Here is a 21,724-nt window from a genome sequence, read left to right as displayed (position 1 = left end):
TATTTGAACAGTATCTGAAATGAGTGATCGTTGGACACAAAAATTAATCTACTTTGCTTATTTTCATTCGCTTATGGCATATGGTATTATACACTCCTGGAAATGGAAAAAAGAACACATTGACACCGGTGTGTCAGACCCACCATACTTGCTCCGGACACTGCGAGAGGGCTGTACAAGCAATGATCACACGCACGGCACAGCGGACACACCAGGAACCGCGGTGTTGGCCGTCGAATGGCGCTAGCTGCGCAGCACTTGTGCACCGCCGCCGTCAGTGTCAGCCAGTTTGCCGTGGCATACGGAGCTCCATCACAGTCTTTAACACTGGTAGCATGCCGCGACAGCGTGGACGTGAACCGTATGTGCAGTTGACGGACTTTGAGCGAGGGCGTATAGTGGGCATGCGGGAGGCCGGGTGGACGTACCACCGAATTGCTCAACACGTGGGGCGTGAGGTCTCCACAGTACATCGATGTTGTAGCCAGTGGTTGGCGGAAGGTGCACGTGCACCTGGGACCGGACCGCAGCGACGCACGGATGCACGCCAAGACCGTAGGATCCTACGCAGTGCCGTAGGGGACGGCACCACCACTTCCCAGCAAATTAGGGACACTGTTGCTCCTGGGGTATCGGCGAGGACCATTCGCAACCGTCTCCATGAAGCTGGGCTACGATCCCGCACACCGTTAGGCCGTCTTCCGCTCACGCCCCAACATCGTGCAGCCCGCCTCCAGTGGTGTCGCAACAGGCATGAATGGAGGGACGAATGGAGACGTGTCGTCTTCAGCGATGAGATTCGCTTCTGCCTTGGTGCCAATGATGGTCGTATGCGTGTTTGGCGCCGTGCAGGTGAGCGCCACAATCAGGACTGCATACGACTGAGGCACACAGGGCCAACACCCGGCATCATGGTGTGGGGAGTGATCTCCTACACTGGCCGTACACCACTGGTGATTGTCGAGGGGACACTGAATAGTGCACGGTACATCCAAACCATCATCGAACTCATCGTTCTACCATTCCTAGACCGGCAAGGGAACTTGCTGTTCCAACAGGACAATGCACGTCCGCATGTATCCCGTGCCACCCAACGTGCTCTAGAAGGTGTAAGTCAACTACCCTGGCCAGCAAGATCTCCGGATCTGTCCCCCATTGAGCATGTTTGGGACGGGATGAAGCGTCGTCTCACGCGGTCTGCATGTCCAGCACGAACGCTGGTCCAACTGAGGCGCCAGGTGGAAATGGCATGGCAAGCCGTTCCACAGGACTACATCCAGCATCTCTACGATCGTCTCCATGGGAGAATAGCAGCCTGCATTGCTGCGAAAGGTGGATATACACTGTACTAGTGCCGACATTGTGCTCTGTTGCCTGTGTCTATGTGTCTGTGGTTCTGTCAGTGTGATCATGTGATGTATCTGACCCCAGGAATGTGTCAATAAAGTTTCCCCTTCCTGGGACAATGAATTCACGGTGTTCTTATTTCAATTTCCAGGACAGGGTAACTCTTCCTTCCTAAAAGGATATTTTTGGCTCAGAAACAGGTGGTTTTTTATATATATATATATATATATATAACCGCCTGTATATATATATATATATATATATATATATAAAACCACCTGTTTCTGAGCTCCCGGGATTGGAATGACTCCTTACCCTCTCCCTTAAAACCCACATCCTTTCATCTTTCCCTCTCCTTCCCTCTTTCCTGATGAAGAAACCGTTTGTTGCAAAAGCTTGAATTTTGTGTGTATGTTTGTGTTTGTTTATATGTATATATATATATAAAATCCTAAAAGGATATTTTTGGCTCAGAAATATTATTTTTGGATCATAAATATAATTTTTGGCTCAGAAACAGGTGGTTTTTTTTATATATATATATATATATATATATATATATATATATATATATATATATATATATATATATATATATATATATATATATGGTGGTTTTATATATATATATATAAAAAACAAAGATGAGGTGACTTACCGAACAAAAGCGCTGGCAGGTCGATAGACACACAAACAAACACAAACATACACACAAAATTCAAGCTTTCGCAACAAACTGTTGCCTCATCAGGAAAGAGGGAAGGAGAGGGGAAGACGAAAAGAAGTGGGTTTTAAGGGAGAGGGTAAGGAGTCATTCCAATCCCGGGAGCGGAAAGACTTACCTGCGTGTGTGCGAGTGGTATACCTGTCCATTTTCCCCCTAAGGTAAGTCTTTCCGCTCCCGGGATTGGAATGACTCCTTACCCTCTCCCTTAAAACCCACTTCCTTTCGTCTTCCCCTCTCCTTCCCTCTTTCCTGATGAGGCAACAGTTTGTTGCGAAAGCTTGAATTTTGTGTGTATGTTTGTGTTTGTTTGTGTGTCTATCGACCGGCCAGCGCTTTTGTTCGGTAAGTCACCTCATCTTTGTTTTTATATATAATTTTTCCCACGTGGAATGTTTCCTTCCATTTTTTATATATATATATATATATATATATATATATATATATATATATATATATATATATATATATATAAAATAGAGGGAAACATTCCACGTGGGAAAAATACATCTAAAAAGAAAGATGATGAAACTTACCAAACAAAAGCGCTGGCAGGTCGATAGACACACAAACAAAACTCTTTGCCTTTACAAATGTCTGCTTGTGTCTGTGTATGTGTGGATGGATATGTGTGTGTGTGCGAGTGTATACCTGTCCTTTTTTCCCCCTAAGGTAAGTCTTTCCGCTCCCGGGATTGGAATGACTCCTTACCCTCTCCCTTAAAACCCATATCCTTTTGTCTTTCCTTCTCCTTTCCTCTTTCCTGACGAGGCAACCATTGGTTGCGAAAGCTAGAATTTTGTGTGTATGTTTGTGTGTCTATCGACCTGCCAGCGCTTTTGTTTGGTAAGTTTCATCATCTTTCTTTTTAGATGTATATATATATACCACCTGTTTCTGAGCCAAAAATATCCTTTTAGGAAGGAAGAGTTACCCACACCCATATCCAACCGCACATACACAGACACAAGCAGACATTTGTACAGGCCTGTACCTGCTGCATCCATTTTCAATAAGCTACCACTCAAATTCAAAAATCTTAGCTGTAATCCATGCATTTTCAAATCGAAACTGAAGTGTTTTCTCATGGTCACTCCTTCTATTATGTTGAGAAGTTCCTTGAAAAATTAAGCTGATTCTTGTTGTATTGTTGATTGCATTTGCTTAATGTTATGGACTGACATTTTTTGGTTTCATAAACATTTTGTTTTTATCTGTTATTACTTTTTTGTTGTAATTTCATGTACTGACATGTTCTATGATCTTGGAGGTTTGCTCCGCAATTTGGTCCTACAGAACTTGACATGTAAATAAATAAAATAAATAAATAGAAAAGTATTTACATAGATACATATTATAGCACATAGGAGCTGTGGAAAGTATAAATTAAGTACACTGAAGTACAATCATTACAGGCATTTTTAAGGAAATGACATTAATAAAATTGTATGACAACAATTATGTTAGAATTTTATCTACACTACTGGACATTAAAATTGCTGCACCACAAAGATGACGTGCTACAGACGTGAAATTTAACCGACAGGAAGAAGATGCTGTGATATGCAAATGATTAGCATTTCAGGCCATTCACACAAGGTTGGCACCAGTGGCGACACCTACAACGTGCTGACATGAGGAAAATTTCCAACCAATTTCTCATACACAAACAGCAGTTGACAGGCATTGCCTGGTGAAACGTTGTTGTGATGCCTTGTGTAAGGAGGAGAAATGCGTACCATCATGTTTCCGACTTTGATAAAGGTCGGATTCTAGACTATTGCGATTGCGGTTTATCGTGTCGTGACATTGCTGCTCGCGTTGGTCGAGATCCAATGACTGTTAGAAGAATATGGAATCGGTGGGTTCAGGAGGGTAATACGGAATGCCGTGCTGGGTCCCAACAGCCTCGCATCACTAGCAGTCAAGATGACAGACATCTTATCCACATGGCCATGTCTCGATCCCTGAGTCAACAGATGAGGATGTTTGCAAGACAACAACCATCTGCACGAACAGTTTGACTACATTTGCAGCAGCATGGACTATCAGCTTGGAGACCACAGCTGCAGTTACCCTTGACGCTGCATCACAGACAGGAGCGCCTGTGATGGTGTACTCTACGTCGAACCTGGGTGCACGAATGGTAAAATGTGATTTTTTCGGATGAATCGAGGTTCTGTTTACAGCATCATGATGGTTGCATCCGTGTTTGGTGACATCGCAGTGAATGCACATTGGAAGCATATATTCATCATCGCCATACTGGCGTATTACCCGGCATGGATGGTATGGGGTGCCATTGGTTATACGTCTCGGTCACCTCTTGTTCTCATTGACAGCACTCTGAACGGTGGATGTTACATTATCAGATGTATTACGACCCATGGCTCTACCCTTCATTCGATCCCTGCAAAGCCCTACATTTCAGCAGGATAATGCATGACCGCATGTTGCAGGTCCTGTACGGGCCTTTCTAGATACGGAAAATGTTTGACTGCTGCCCTGGCCAGCACATTCTCCCGATCTCTCACCAGTTTGAAAACGTCTGGTCAATGGTGGCCAAGCAACTGGCTTGTCACAATACTCCAGTCACTATTCTTGATGAACTGTGGTATCGTGTTGAAGCTGCATGGGCAGCTGTACCTGTATATGTCACCCAAGCTCTGTTTGACTCAATGCCCAGGCGTATCAAGGCCATTATTACGGCCAGAGGTGGTCGTTCTGGGTACTGATTTCTCAGGATCTATGCACCCAAATTGTGTGAAAATGTAATCACATGTCAGTTGTAGTATAATATATTTGTCCAATGAAAACCCGTTTATCATCTGCATTTCTCATTGGTGTAGCAATTTTAATGGCCAGTAGTGTACAATGCTGCAAATGCTGAGTAAACAGCTTGTTGCAATACACAAGGAAGCATCCATATAGAAATTGATCAATTGTTGTGTGATGTGTAAACGATGGATGTCAGCAGGAGATGATAAATGGTTCTTTCCATTCCTTATCATAATTACCTGTAGATTCATAGACCACCTCATGCAAAATCTGAGAGAGGCATGGCTAAGCGTAGATATGCTTGCTTGTGTTGGAAATGCTAGACTGAAGTTCTCTATTCCTTTTGTTAGCAATCTGGTACTACAAAAATTTGAGTTAAATGAGATGATGATGGCAGTTCATGCATATCATGAAATTGCTTATACTTGTACTTATATTGTTTTTTCATTCAGAACATGTAACATGTTTTGGAGATTATTCTTGTAAATGAAGATCATGTCATGAGCTTTAAAGTTAAAGAGAATAAAAGCTCATTATAAAAGTTATAAACATAAATGATGTATTAATGATGTGAATTAATATGAAATAACTTGTCACAGAAATGTTGCCTTATGAATTTTGAAAGCAAAAACAACTTCTTAAATGTTACTCACTTGTATTTAAATTTTGTTATGCAAACATCAAAAATGATGTGACAAATTCATGTGTAAACTTGCACGTAAGTGAAATGTGTTAGACCTCACGTGTCAGCTAATATTAAAATGACATTTATGTCTAGTTTTAAGGAGCAAATTTACGCTGTGTTTTATTGTCTTCATGTAAGTCATGTAAGGTTTTATGCAGCTGTGGAAAGACATGTAAGGAAAACTGTATATAAAAATGGTGCTTAACATATGTGAAATGAAAAAGAACTTCAAGAAAAACTGTTCCCATATCATATGTTTACCATGTGTTGAATGAGGGATACATACTTACATGAAGTAATGATCAAACTTGCCTGTGCTTGCAGTGATGAAAATGCCATAAGTGGCCTTTGTAGTGGTGTTGGACACCAAACTTTATTACAAAGGAGGAATTAAAGCAATTAATTTATGGACTTGCTTGGACTATGGTGAGCTCTCAACATGATGCCAATGATTCAATACTGCCCTCTGGACACTGAAATATGTGATGGGTGATGTGGTCTATATAACCATGGTTGGAACTTTATGAGTTCTCTGTCATGGCATCAAATGTTTGAACCAAACACACATCAAATACTTATCCTAAGTTTTTTGTATGATTTTACACATAATGTGAAAAGTTTCATATTTTGATGTTTTTAAGTAAAAACTACGAAGTGTTTGGTAATTTTCATCATTGATGTCATCCAAAGGCCAAAATTATTACACAGTATCTACTTCTATATCTACACCTAAACTCTGCAAGCCACTGTGAGGTGCTTGGCAGAGGGTACATCCCATTGTACCAGTTATTAGGGTTTCTTCCTGTTCTATTCACATATGGAGCACAGGAAGAATGATTGTTTGAATGCCTCCATGTGTGCAGTAATTATTCAAATCTTATCCTCAAAATTCTATGTGAGCAAGATGTAGGGGGTTGTAGTATATTCCCACAGTAATAATTTAAAGCCAGTTTTCTTTATAAACTTTCTCAGGATAGTTTATGTCTATCTTCAAGAGTCTTCCAGTTCAGTTCCTTCAATATCTCTGTAATACTCTCCCACAGGTTAAGCAAACCTGTGACCATTCATGCTGCCCTTCTCTGTATATGTAATTGCTGTGATATAAAAATGGTAAGTAAATACAAAAATTGAAGTATAGGCTTCCACAGCCATTGTGACTTTCAATAAAATACTTCTGGGTACTTGACCACATTGTCAATGTGTAAACTTTTCCTACAGTTTGGCCTTCCCCAGGATGTTGTGCTCACTGCTCAACAAGAGAAACTTGGGTCCTTATTTGCTAGAGGAAGAAGCTGTTTTCATAATCTGATAGGGTATACAGGATGATGGTAAGGAGGGCATTAGATGTCATTTATTGGTTTTTGCTTTATTTCATGTCATTGGAGGAAATAGATGTCCTTTATTGGTGTTTGTGTTGTTATTTTTTGCCATTTGTGGAAATAGGTGAATGAGGTATGGGTGGTAATTGTGATGTAGTGCTGTTTACTCGCTGCATGGTGGCAGCTGAGATGGCCAGTACCCCGTATAGCTAAGGTTGGTGTGGTCTTCCGTGCACCCGTGTGGGTTGCTTAGCAAACAATGTCATCCCATACCACTGTCACTGCTGGCAACCAAGATGCTGAAAGTCTATATGCATCTTCTGTATCTATGTTGGTGGTTAGCTTCACCATTTGTGTCACCTCTCCAATCACCCTACTCAAGTATCTGGCTGTTTCACCAGTATATGGCTTCACGAAATATTATCAGTTTGCCTCATTCAACCTGGTGTTCCACCACCCCTGACTTGGTCTGTTGTCTCAGACTAATGCATCTTACATACTCTGATACATGTGCTAGTCAGTCACCCCATCTCCCTTACATACATTAGTCCACATTTGCAGCCCATTTTGAGGGTTCCAGCAGCATGTGGCTTGCCAGCTGCTTCTTTTGTAGAGCATCTTTTATTTTGTTGCTGCTTCAGAAAATTAGCTTGATGCCTGCTCAGTGAAGAACTTTGCCTACAGGTATAACTACAAAAGCTCAGGTCCATTTTTGGGGCCAGTGGTTATGGAATGAAGATTATAGATAAAATCACTATGCATTGTTAGATGCCCCAAACAGAAAATGTGCTTTGTTGGTGCTGCACAGTTTTCACAGTTGTGACTGAGGTAAACTGATTGCTGCAGTGTTCACCTTTTATGCAGAATTGTTTCTTCCACAGAGCAGGCTTGATTGCTAGATTTTACCTTTGTCATCTAGATGAAGAAGAACTGATTCATTTTCATGACTCAAGAAAATGAAATCATTATCTTTGGAATGTAAACTTAATATTATCAAAGACTTCAATGCAAAAATTAAAATTTGTGGATTGGTAAAGAAGACAGTAAGATCAATGATAAAAGGTAAAAAAAAAAATTCTCGAAGCTGTGTAAAATGCTCCATCTTTGAATTCAAGTATCTTTCATAAATGTCATGGTATTATCACCCAGATGAAAACATGTTAAAATTATGATCTGATACCCAAGTAAGAGCAAAAAATTGTCCTGTTGACTCTCAAGCAAAGCTGATTTTTGAAAGATTGAAAGAAGAAACTGGGGAGATGGCCAAAGATGAAATGTTTAAAGCTAGTAATGGTTAGTTTAGGCCATTTTAAGGTTGTTGCAATTGGCATAGCATTGCAGAAAGTGAAGAAACCGCAAGTGCCGGTAAAGTGACTGCATCATCCCGATCCACAGAAACTCAAGTCAAAAATAGAGGAAGGTGGCTAGGCCTATACCAGCCAAACCATATCCAATGCAGATGAAACTGATATATTCCGCAAGAACACACCTAAAAACCTATTATTGCATGTGAAGGGAAAACTAAAACTTTTCCAGGTTTTAAAGCTGCCAAAGATTGATTGATTGACTGACAGTGATGGTTGGTGTGAATGCAGCTGGTGATTGTAAATGAAAATCTACCTTAGTTTATTGCTCAGAAAATCCAAGAGCTTTAAAAAATACATCTAAAGATGGGTTGCCTGTAATCTGAAAATCAAATGCTAAATATTGTAGGATGGCTTTCCTTTTTGAGGACTGATTTAGTCATCAATTCAGACCTGAAGTTGAATTTTATTGCCATTTAAAACAGATCCCATTTAAAATGAAGCTATTAATCAACAGCACACCAGGTCATCCTCATGTTACTCTTATTAATTTTGAATCACATGTGAAAATTGTATTTTTGACAACAAATGCAACCAGCTTGCTTCAGTCGCTGAGCCAGTGAGTCATTAAAGCATTTAAAGCCTTATTGGACAATACTGGCATGAAATTTCACAAAAAACTTTAAATGATATTTGGAAAAAACTGTATCCTTTCCCCCACCTCCCTCCCCTCGACACACATGCACATGCGCGCGCACACACACACACACACACACACACACACACACACACACACACACTACTTAAACCTATGGGGAATGAGCACCAGATCCTGATAAAATTGATAATACGATTGAAAGAGTGATTGATTTTGTCAGACAGATTTAGAGATGGATGACGATAATGTTCAAAAATTGGTGGCTTCACACAATCAGAATCAGGAGATGACCATTGGTGAGCTTATGGAAATGCATGAGCAAGAGTAAAACAATGAACAACCTTATTCTTTAGACCCAGTTCAGTCAGGTCAAATGACATTTGTAAACTTGACAGAAGGCCTCAGTTCAACTGAAATTTTGGAAAAAACAAACTCCAATGAAATATGGACCTCTGCTACAAGACAGGAAGTATAAACTGTATTGGTGTGCTAGTAGGAAATGTTGCAAGCAAAGAAAAGAAATTTGGCTTGTCAGATGACATTAGATTTATGAAGCCTTCTGTGTCACATTAAACTCAGTTTAAATTGTTGCGATACATCATAGTGTACAGTAATAAAATTTGTTGTATTGTGGAACCATTTTGTTAAACATTTTTCTCCTAATTACATTGGTTTCTTTAGTCTTTGGTCCCTAATGAACATAATTTGTTGTATTTATATGCACAATTGGACCCACAAAGATGATGTTACTTACCAAACGAAAGCATTGGTATGTTGATAGTCACACAAACAAACACAAACACACACACACAAAATTCAAGCTTGGGTTTTAAGGGAGAGGGTAAGGAGTCATTCCAATTCCGGGAGCGGAAAGACTTATCTTAGGGGGAATAAAGGACAGGTATACATTCACGCACACACACACATATCCATCCGCACATATACAGACACAAGTAGACATTTGTGAAGGCACAAATGTCTGCTTGTGTCTGTATATGTGTCTAGCCAGATCCAAGTCCCACGTACTGTTCCTGCATTGTTGCTTGGCTCATGGAATCCCCCCAAATGGCCTTACCATCAAATTACCCATCTCTGGCTGCCACCCCTCCTTCCACAATGACCTCCACCTGTTCAGATTCCACCAATCCTTAGCCCTCACCAACATAGTCCTGCAAAACCAAGCCCAAACCTCCTTGCAGTACCTTCTCTCCATCCACAAAATTCTCCTGCTATGCAATCCCAAATTGCTGGAACCCTTAACACACATTGAAACTCTTGCCCTTCACGAACTTTAGCAACATGCACAAAATCACCTTAAAAAGCTTTCCATCTTGCTCACTTCCTACTCCCACCTTGGAGTACCACTATCTACCACCTCTACAATAGGCTCCAAACCTCCCCCATGTCCCGTCATAGCTGACAAACCCCTACTACACTTACCCCACCCTCCAGAGCTCCCTCCCACCACCACACAGAACACAGAATCTAAGCAGACCCACAACACAGTCATAAACCTATCCTTCAGAAATATCAGTTCTTTCCAAAGGCCACAGCTTTTGCCCCACACCCAAGTTCAATCATGCAGGACTTGTTAAAGACCTTCTCTCCTTCTCCCAGTCCCTATAGTGGAAACACCTTTTTGCCACCAACGGTACCACTCAGACTCAACCAATGACCAATATTGAAACTTGCCTAACTCAATTCAGTCCTCCATCAAATTGTGATCCACCCTCACTGCCCCCTAATTAGCCCCTGTTAACTTTCCAAAATTTCTTAACCTTGAACCTTGCCTCACCATCATTCCTCGAATCCCTCAACATGCAAACTAAACTTACATCTGTGGAAAGAACCGCTCTCCACCATCCAAAAACTGATCCCAAGCTTATAACCTACCTGCAGACAAAGGCTCCACCACTGTTGTTTTGAATTAGTCACTACTCAAATCCTTAAGCCCATCCTGGTACCTCTCCCAGGAGTCCAACTCCCTACTCACTCCTACCAGTCCCCGCACTCCTGCCTTGTACATGCTTTCTAAAGTCCATAAACCTAACCACCCAGGACGCCCCATTGTGGCTGATTGCTGTGCTCCCACTGAGAGACTCTCTGCTCTTGTAGACCAACACCTCCAACCTATTAACTGGAACCTACACTCCTATAGAAAAGATACCAACCATTTCCTCCATCAATTCTCCACAGTTCCTGTCCCTTTACCACACAGTGCCCTGCTCATCACTCTTGATGCCACCTCCCTGTACACTAACATTCCTAATGCCCATGGCCTTACCACTATTGAACACTATCCTTCCCAATGCCCAATGGATTCCAAACCAACAACCTCCTTCCTAGTCGCTGTGACCAACTATATCCTCACCCACAATTACTTCTCCTTTGAAGGCATTACCTACAAATAAATCCAGAGTATGGCATTCGACACCCACCTGGCACCATCCTATGCCAACCTATTCGTGGTCAATCAAGAGGAATCCTTCTTAAAAACCCAGAATCCTAAACCCCTCACCTGATTCAGGGGCATAGATGACATCTTTGCTATCTGGATCAAAGGTGAGGAAACCCTATCCACATTCCTCCATGACCTCAACAACTTCTCCCCCATTTGCTTCACTTGGTCCCACTCAACCCATTAAGCCACCTCCGTAGAAGTTGACCTCCACCTCAAAGGTTGCTACATCAGTACCTCCGTCCATATCAAATCTACTAACCACCAGCAGTATCTCCACTTTGACAGCTGCCACCCATTCCATACCATGAAGTCCCTTCCATACAGCCTGGCCACCCATGGTCATCACATCTGCAGTGACGAGCAGTCCCTCTCTAAATGTGCCGAGAGTCTCACTGAAGTTCTCACTGACCACAATTATGACGGTGGTTTGAGAAGTTCTGAGAACAGAATTGAAAAAAAAGTACATTCATCACTGAAACTTTTTTTATTTTTCAATGTAGCCTCCTTGTAGATTAATGCACTTAGCCCAATGATGCTCCAGTGCCTTGATCCCATCTCAAAAATGAGTTGCCTCCAAGCCTGCAAAATAGTTGTCGACTGTGGCTATAAATTCTTTGTTTGAAGTGAATCTTTGTCCACCAAAAAAATTTTCAGTTTTGGGAAGATATGGAAGTCTGACAGAGCCATATGAGGTGAATAAGGTGGGTGTGGTGACAATTCATACCTTAGTTTATGTAATTTTGCCATGACGACAGCACATGTGTGCAGGCATGCATTGTCTTCATAGAAGAGGACTTTCTCCCTTGCTAAACGTGGCCTTTTTTGCGTAACTTTTGTTGCAATTTGTCCAGGAGGTTAGTATAGTATTCTCCAGTAATTGTTTCCCCAGTGGGGAGATACTCTACAAACAGAATCCCCTTCGCATCCCAGAAAACTGATGCCATGTCCTTACCTGCCAAAGGAATTGTCTTTGCTTTCTTTGGTGGCATAGAATCAGCATGTTTCCACTGCTTTGACTGTTATTTTGTCTCTGGGGTATAGTAGTGCACCATAGTTTCACCTGTGCTAACAAACCGGTGCAAAAAGTCTTGTTTGTTTCTCCTAAAACGGACCAAACATTTTTCCAATATGCGTTTTTGATAAAGTGTCAAGAGTCGCGGCATCCATCTAAGCAGGTAATTTTTTCATTGCTAATTCTTCAGTTAAAATGAGATATTCCTTTTCAGATGACATATGGCAAGAGTGAGCAATTTCACGCACTTTCAGTCAGCAAACCACCATGGCCATTTTGTGCACTTTTGCAATGATTTCTGGAGTAACGACACATCTTGGCCGAACACTGCGCGGATAATCATCTAAGCCCTCCTGACCAAATTTAAATTCATTTGTCCACTTTGCAACAGTTGAATATGAAAGAGAAGAGTCCCCCAGTGTATTCTGGAAATTGGCATGAATGTCCTTTGTTTTCTTACCTTTCTTTATGAAGTACTTAATCACTCCCTGAAACTCGATTTTTTCCATCTTCGCAAATCACTGTGTGGGAACAACAACAGAGCCACAGCTCTCTTCCAAGAGCACTGATGTGGCACGTGTTTACAGGCAACAGTCCAATGAATATCATGTGAACAACTCACTGTGCTAGCACTGACCTCTCGTGATGATTCCGAGAACTTTTCAAACCACCCTTGTATCCTCCCAACCTTGTACAAAAACAAATCTCCTGTTCATTATCCTTCCAGCCTCTCACCACCTCTCAAATTCCCACCATCTGGCCACAGAGGAGCATTCTTCTCATAACTCAGTATCACCCAGGACGGAGAAATTGAATTACATTCTCTACCAGGGTTACGATTACCTCTTGCCATGTCCTGAAATGAGAAATTTCCTGCCCACTATCCTTCCCACAGTGGTATTCCACCGTCCACCAAACCTACACAATATACTCATCCATCCTTACAAAACCTGTGCTCCCAGTCCCTTGCCTTATGTCTCATACCCCTGTAACAGACCTAGATGCAAGACCTGTCCCATTCTCCCACCACCATCTACTCCAGTTTGGTCACTAACATCGCCTATCCCTTCAACGGCAGGGCTACCTGTGAAACCAGTCATGTAATCTACAAGCTGAGCTGCAACCACTGTGCTGCATTCTATGTAGGCATTACAGTCAAAAGCTGTCTGTACGCGTGAAAGTCCAGTGACAAACTGTGGCCAAGAAACAAGTAGACCATCCTGTTGCTGAACATGCTGCCAAACATAATATCCTTCATTTCAATGAGTGCTTCACAGCCTGTGCCGCATGAATCCTTCCCATCAACACCAGCTTTTCTGAATTCTGATGGGAACTTTCCCTGCAATACATCCTACATTCCAATAACCTTTCTGGCCTCAACTTTCATTAGTCACTGTCCTCACCCACCCAGCCTCTTCCCTATTCCCTTTCCAGCACTACACAGCCATCAAGCTGTCATTCCACCATCACACCCAGTCTTTTTATTTCTCTCCTTTTCCACTACTTCCTCCCTCCCCCCCTTTCCCATCTCTCCCCTGCCCTCCATCTAACCTGCAGAGGTTCACTGTCTGCCACACCCACCATACTATCCCTCCCCCTCCCTGCCCCAGCCTTCTCCTTACCCCCACCCAGTCACCACACCCATCACACACTGCTGCTGCTGCTCTTGCACTGTGGTTTCAGTTGCCTGTGATTTGCAATTGTGTGTGCAAGTTGGGTTATTGTGTGTGTGTGTGTTGTTGTCTATTGTTGACGAAGGCCTTAACGGACGAAAGCTTTAATTGCGAGCGTCTTTTTGTTGTGCCTATCTGTGACTGAGCATCTCTGCTACATGGTGAGTAGCAAGTTTTCATAATATTGTTACATTCCATCCTGGATTTTCCATTGCTTGATACAATAAATAATGGTACACCATAAGGCCATAAGGAGGGCAGCAAGAAATACAAAGCAATGCCAGGTGCACTCTGCATGTATGCCTGGGGGTTGTATTCAACATGCTGAAGAGGCTATTCTGGAACCCATTGACATAAGAGGGTGTAGCCAACTGCAGACTGTGTACATGAACAAATGATGCCTCTCATGTGGGATCTGAGGTCATATTTGGATCATTATGTATGAAGAAACAGTGATGATCACAAAATATTATTTATTTAAAATGACTGGTTTTGTCACATACAGTGGACCATCTTCAGATTGATTGCAACATTTGTTGGAACTGGTGACATACTGAGCAGCTGCATGTGGTCAAGATGAGCAGTTCTGTCGAGCTGAGGGTTTTGATGGAAAGCTTAACAACAGTGTTATGAGACTGTTTCAGCTCTGGATTTGGTGGAGTGTTGATAGGGAGTTTTGGGGGATGTGGGAAGTTGAAACGGTCAGCTAGGCAGGGTTTAGGTGCTATGAGTGGTGGATGAGGAGGAACATTGTGGGTAGGATAGGGGTTGGATAGTGGTGCCCTGAGATGGCAGTAGGATGTCAGCAGATTGGATAATTTATGGAGGTGATGTCTGGAATGCTCCTCCGGATGCTGGAGAACAAGGGATTCAATTTCAGAGATGTGATGTATGAAGCAGGAATTGCACAGTAGCTATATCTTGCAGAGGGAGCAGAGATGGTCCTGCTATGCCTGTGCCATGAAGATGTGTTTTTGCAGTACTGAGTTTGTGAGAGACAGGGACTTGCAGAATCTGAAAAGGTGACGGCCATTGTGAAAGGAGGGGTCAGATCCATAGAAAGGAATTTTTATGGTTAGGCATTTGGGGGTTGGTGGTGCTGGTGTTTGGGGGGGTATTCTGTGGTTTAGGCAGCATTTAAGAAAAAAGATGTGGGACTAGGCTTTGGTCAAGGAAGGGATACTTTTCCAAATTGTTGCAGAAAGGTGGAGCAGGGGCCCATGGTGGCAGGAATGATGTAAATTAAATGGGAATGATGCAGAAATGGGAAAAAAGGTGTTGTTGGTTGTAAGAGGAGCCGGATAAGACAAAATACCTGTAAAAGTACATAAGGACACAAAAACAAGCACAGGTGTGCAAAAATATGTAAACATATGCAAAAATGCATGGATCCACACGAAACTACATAAAAATACCACAAAAATGTTAAAAAGTATAGAAAAAGACGTGGGAGAAAAGGAACGGATGAGGTACTGGAGTATATGTATGTTATGATAAGGGAAGAGACAGGGGAGGGTAACGGGTTAGGTCGAGGATCACAAGTTCGTGTGGCATGGGCAGATGTGGAAAATAAATTCCTAAAGTCAATCAGGATGAGGGGTGAAGTGGGATCAATAGAAATAAATAATCAGAGGGAAGAATTTGGGGAATCAGATGCTGCAGCAACAATCTGCAAGGTGCACAGATAATTAGGGATACAGTGTGGATCAAAAGTAGATGTGGTTTGGAAGGTAGAGAAGAAACACAGTAAAGAAGAGAAAAAATGGGTATGGAAGAGTAATGCTATACAGAATAATAACAAAGGAAAACATCAGAGGGTTTTGGGCTGGAAGAAAAGCTGTTCGGCAAAATCAAGCAATGGAAACAATGTAGAAGATAGATTCCTACTTACTGCAAAGATGACACGTTAAGTTTCAGACAGGCACAATTAAAAGACACTTACAAATAAGCTTTTGGCCACAGACTTCATCAGCAAAAGAAAGAGAAACGCAAGCAAGTACACTTCATGCACACATGACTGCCAACTCTGGGCAATCCTCTGATGGAGTCAGACATGTTTTTGATTGTGTCTCTTATAATTTAATTTGTGGTGTGATAAAAATGGAGATTGTGAAGTCAGTGTGTTATAGAAGAAAGGGATAATGTAAAAAGATATTCATAGCAACAGGAAATCTTCTTCAGTTATTTCATCTTCAGGAGCCCAGAATGTTAAATCAAAATTTCAGCTGCAAGAATGTACCCCTAGACAAGACTTTGAGCCAACAACAACAACAACATAATGAAGATAAGTAATAATTTTTTCTTTTGTATATCTTACGCCTCTCAAAGCTTTCAAAATTTGTGCAAAGACAGAGAATTTAATGCTAATGTGTGGGAGGATAATATTACAAATGGCTGGATGGATTTGGATGAACATTGGAATGGAGATAGCCTTTACCTGAATTAACATATGGGTTACTATTTATTCTGAAAAAAATTGCTGTTCCCATGGGATGGTCAATGTGACTACTGCTTCTGGTGCGTAATATGAGTAAACAGTCATCCATGAAAATTAATCATCAAATGAATGCATTAAGTTAAGCACAGAGATTAGTCGGTAACTGATTTGACATATGAAATAAGTTCGTGCATAAATCTAGGATGGCAGAAATATTCCTGTAGGATAAAATCATCACTAAACTCCATAACAATGTAACATATGTGCATGAAAACATTTTGCAGCACGTGGAATGTTTGAGAAATGCATTAGATTGTGATTGTCAGGATTCTTAAACACTGACTTGTTTTTTTTTGTTCGGATTTGAATAATTTATAATTTTTGTAGATTTCGTCTTTTTCTAGGATTTAAATAGTTCAGAAGAATTAATGTTGAGAACTTGGGTTGAGGAAGCTGAGTTGAGGGCAACAAACATTCTTTCAGTTTCTATCATTGTCTCAAAATATGGTACTGGTTGTCCCCCCTTCCCCGATGTCATGTGGTTTGCTAGGCCACAAGTGGCTCATGCCTCAATACCTCCATACTTCCTAGAGATAACTTTTGTATTGGTTCACATTCATGTAGAGTGAGTTTCAGCATTAACCATTCTTTATAAATAACAGCTTAACCACAGGTAACACTGTGGGACACTGCTAGTTAAATACTAAAAGAAAGTAAATTAAATATATATAACTCACAATAGCTTCAATTACAACAACATTAGTAATTCCAAATTATGGCAAAAGATATAAAAAAAGCAATACAATGTGTGGGAACGTTGGCATCAATGGCCAGAAAAATACTACTAGCAGTTTTGTGTCTGATGGTTAATGGTAGCTTTTTAGATCGCTCTGTGACTCAAGTATGTTACGTTGGGTATTGAGTTTCTATAAAATAAACTGTGTTGTGTACTCTGTACCACTGCATCACCTGTCATTTGCTATCCCTATGTACTGGAGTTTGACAAGTCCTTAAAAAGCAGAGATGCAGCAGGATGGGATGGAATATCTACCATAATAATAAAGGAAATTTCTAAGGAAACAGCACACCTGCAATCAGTCATTGAATGTACAATACTGCCCAAATGTTCTGAAATATGTAGAAATGAAGCCACTACAAAATAAAGGCATGGGGAACTACCACTCAATCTCCATTCTTCCTTCAGATCTCTGCTGTACCTGTTGCTGCAATTGGGAGATGGGAATTCACAAATCATGACTTGCACCTGAATAAGAGCGGGAAGGACAGATTAGCTGAGCAACTTGCAGAAAGTGTAAGAGAGGGGACAAGCACGCAAGGCAAAATTCTTGTGGTTACTGGAGTCCGAGAGGCTCATGTTTTAGGTGAGGGTCATCTTTTAGACACCTGCCCTTGAAAGAACAAGACCATAATATATATAACAGTGTTCAGAACAGTAAAATTAGATTTTTTCACCAGAGTATTAGATGGCTGAAAAACAAGGTAGATGACCTTCTTTCGGGTATAGAAGATGTGAAAAAGTTTCAAGTGATAGACGTTCTATGCCCCTCTGAACACCATATAACCACAGGGATAGAAAAGTTAGATATAAGGGACTATACTACCATCATATCCATTTAGAGTGGACTGGAAAAACTAAGAATTACAGCATATGTAAATGTTGGCCATGAAGTCAAAAATATTGATACAATCAGTTTTGGGTACCAGAACCTAGTAGCATGTTTTCATGAGTTGTTACTGCAGAATACTTCTGTTGTAATTGTAACAGTCTGCAGACTCTCTCTAGGAATCTTTCATCTATTTATGAAAAATCTAAATGCATCATTGAGGTACCAAGAAACAACAGTAGCATGTGGGGATTTCAATGCAGATATCTTAAAAGATACGAACAGGAAAAATGAACTGGTATCATAATTTGGATGTTTCAATCTGATTTGAGAAGTCAATTCTCCAACTCATGTGCAGCAAGATATTAGGACCTTAACTGATAACATTTTTCTAGACGGTGCTCAAGATGAAACAATTAATGTGTATCCTATGGCTAATGGACTAGCTGATACAAACAATACACTGTACACTCCTGAGGTTGGTTCATGCAGGACAGTGGAGCTTGTTAATGAGTACAGGATACAATGCTTTAAGAAAAGTCAAAAGAAAAGGCATGGGAAGACATGAAGAATATACAGACAGAGACACTAATGTCTAATTCAATTTATTCCATTGTACATTAGTGTATACCAATTATCTGATCGACTTATGAATGTAAAAATTGGCTCTGGCACATCTACACTTCATCTACATCTACAGCTACAAGGATATTCCGCAAATCACATGTAAGTGACTAGCAAAGGGTTCATTGAACAACCTTCACAATTCTCTATGATTTCAATCTCATATAGTGCATGGAAAAAACGAACACCTATATCTTTGTGTGTGAGCTCTGATTTCCCTTATTTTATTATGGTGATCATTTCTCCCTAAGTAGGTCAGCATCAACAAAATATCTTTGCACTCAGAGGAGAAAGTTGGTGATTGAAATTTTGTGAGAAGATTCCACCACAACAAAAAATGCCTTTGTTTTAATGATGTCCATCCCAAATCCTATATCATTTCAGTGACACTCTCCCCCTATTTTGTGATAATACAAAACATGCTGCCATTCTTTGAACTTTTTTGATGCATTCCATCAGACCTATTTGGTAAGGATCCTACACCATGCAGTGGCAGTCTAAAAGAGGACAGACAAGCATAGTGTAGGATGTCTCTTTAGTAGATCTGTTACATTTTCTAAGTGTCCTGCCAATAAAACACAGTCTTTGATTAGCCTTCACCACAACATCTTCTATATTTTCCTTGCAATTTATGTTGTTTGTAATTTTAATTCCTAGGTATTTAGTTGAATTTACTGACTTTAGATTTGACTGATTTATCATGTAACCGAAGTGTGTCCTGCTACGTGCCAAAAGCTGGATGCCCTGATGAAGAGAAGGATGAATTTTGGACAGAATTAGGTCCCATCTTTGTGCCATTGACCTTGAAGAATATCTAACAATAGGAGGCACCTCAATGGCCATGTAGGATCAGCAATAAATGGGTACGACCAATGTCATGGTGAAAATGGATATGGCACTATCAGTAAGGATGGAAGAGAGATTCTAGATTTTGCCCAAATACATGAACTTGTGGTGACCAGCATATTCTTCAAGAAGAGGCATACATGTCTGATAACCTATATAAATGGTGGGCACAAGACTCAAATTGCTTACAAGAAGATGCAACCTGAAGCTGGCAACTGATGTAAGAGTCACCCCCGCAGAATCAACTGCCCTTCCCCAGTATTGATCTCTTGTCATGGACTTCAAGTTCAATATTCACAACCAAAATAGTCCCCAAATCATTGGAGTGCAGAGAATCAAATGGTGGCATGTGTCAGAATGCAAAGCTCAGCTCACCATAGCTCTTACAGCCATTGACATAGACGTAGACCAGCCATATCAGGCATATGGTGCAGCATTACCAGCCATGCCCATTGTGCAGTGAATAACATTCTTGGAAGGATGAGACCTGGCAAATGAGCAATCAATAAAGAAGTCTGATGGTGGAATGAAGATGGGCAAATGGCTGTGAAAGAGAAGAAGAAGCCTTTCAAAGTATGGTTCCAGTCCCACACCAATGGACTCCTGCAATGCTACAAGACAAAGGAATTGGCTGCCAAGAGAGCGGTTGCAGCAGCCAAATCTTCTTATTATGACTTTGAGTATGATAAACTAGACACATCTGAAGCAGTAAACAAAATTTATTGCCTCACCAAAGCACTTTGCTGAGCCACCCAGAACATTGGTCATGTCAAACACATAAAGGACAAAGACCATCGACTCCTTCACGACCCTCTCAGCATTCTCTGAAGATGGAGTGATTACGTCTCCAAAATCATCAACAATGATTTTGACCATCCTCCAATACTGAGTGCTGATCCAGGTGCTGGACCTGTACTACCAATTAGCATCCATGAGGTGGAGGTAGGAGTCACGAAGATGAAGAATGGAAGGACTACTGGCCCTGATGACATCTCAACTGAAGCATAGAAGATCCTTGCCCACTAAGGTTCCATAATTATTTCTACCCTCTTCAACAGAATCATTGATGGGGATTTAGTCCCAGTAGTCTGACAACTAGTGCCACACTACCAATCTGGAAGGGAGAAGGTTATGTGACAGAATGCTCACAGTATTGACCAGTTTCACTGCTTTGTCACACCATGAAGATCTTTGAGCAGTTTATAGACACCAGGCTTCATGCAATTGTTTCTATCACCCCAAATCAATCCAAGTTTCTCAAAGGAAATGGAACTGCAGATGTCACTCAGTTACTTATTGAGAAACACCTTGAGAAGAACAAGAATATTCATGTCATTCCTAGATCTGGAAAAGGCCTTTGGCCATGTCCCACATCAGGTTATTTGGCATGCATTATGATCTCGCAATGTCCCTGAAGCCTACATCCAATAGGTCCAACTGCTGTCTCAACATTTCTCCAGCAATGTCTAATGTGCAGTGGGTACATCACTCCCTTTTACTGTCAGTGTTGGAGTACATCAAGGTTCAGCACTGTCACATCTACTGTTTATCCTTTTTATTGACACAGTGACATACAACCTACAGTCCCCACATCCTTCATCACTCCTATATGCTGACGATGTTTTACTGGAAAGCAAACACCATGAAGACCTCCATGAACAGATGCAGTAATGGAATCAATGACATGGTAAATTTCACCTTCAACTGAATAGCAAGAACACAGAATACATGGGGTGTGGTATTCACACTGATGGGACCATCAGTGTCAGCAGAGAAGACCTTAAGAAAGTGGAACAATTCATATATTTTGGCTCACTCATAAGCAGTGGTGGTTAAAGTCTATTGGATGTCTGTGCCCATGTTAACACAGCCTGGATGAAATGGCACCAGGTGACTGGCGTCCTTTGTGATTGCCATATGCCTTCACACCCTAAGTAAAAGGTTTATAGGAGTGTGGTACACCCAGTCGCACTTTATGGGTCAGGCTGTTGGACAATGACAATGAAACATCAGCAGGATCTCCATGTGATGGAAATGCATATGCTCCAATGGTCACTTCGGCTTACCCAGTTTGACCATGCAACAAACGTCGCTGTTTGATAGTGACTTGGAACTGCACCCATCTCAGACAAACTACGGGAAAGCAGGTTAAGATGGTACAGACATCATGCAAGTAAAGCAGTCTTGGTGGCAAGAACAGCTATGCACCTGGACATAAATGGCTGACAACC

Source organism: Schistocerca serialis, chromosome 1 (genome assembly GCF_023864345.2).
Source record: "Schistocerca serialis cubense isolate TAMUIC-IGC-003099 chromosome 1, iqSchSeri2.2, whole genome shotgun sequence".
Taxonomy (NCBI): Eukaryota; Metazoa; Arthropoda; class Insecta; order Orthoptera; family Acrididae; genus Schistocerca; species Schistocerca serialis.
This window is presented reverse-complemented; position numbering follows the sequence as displayed.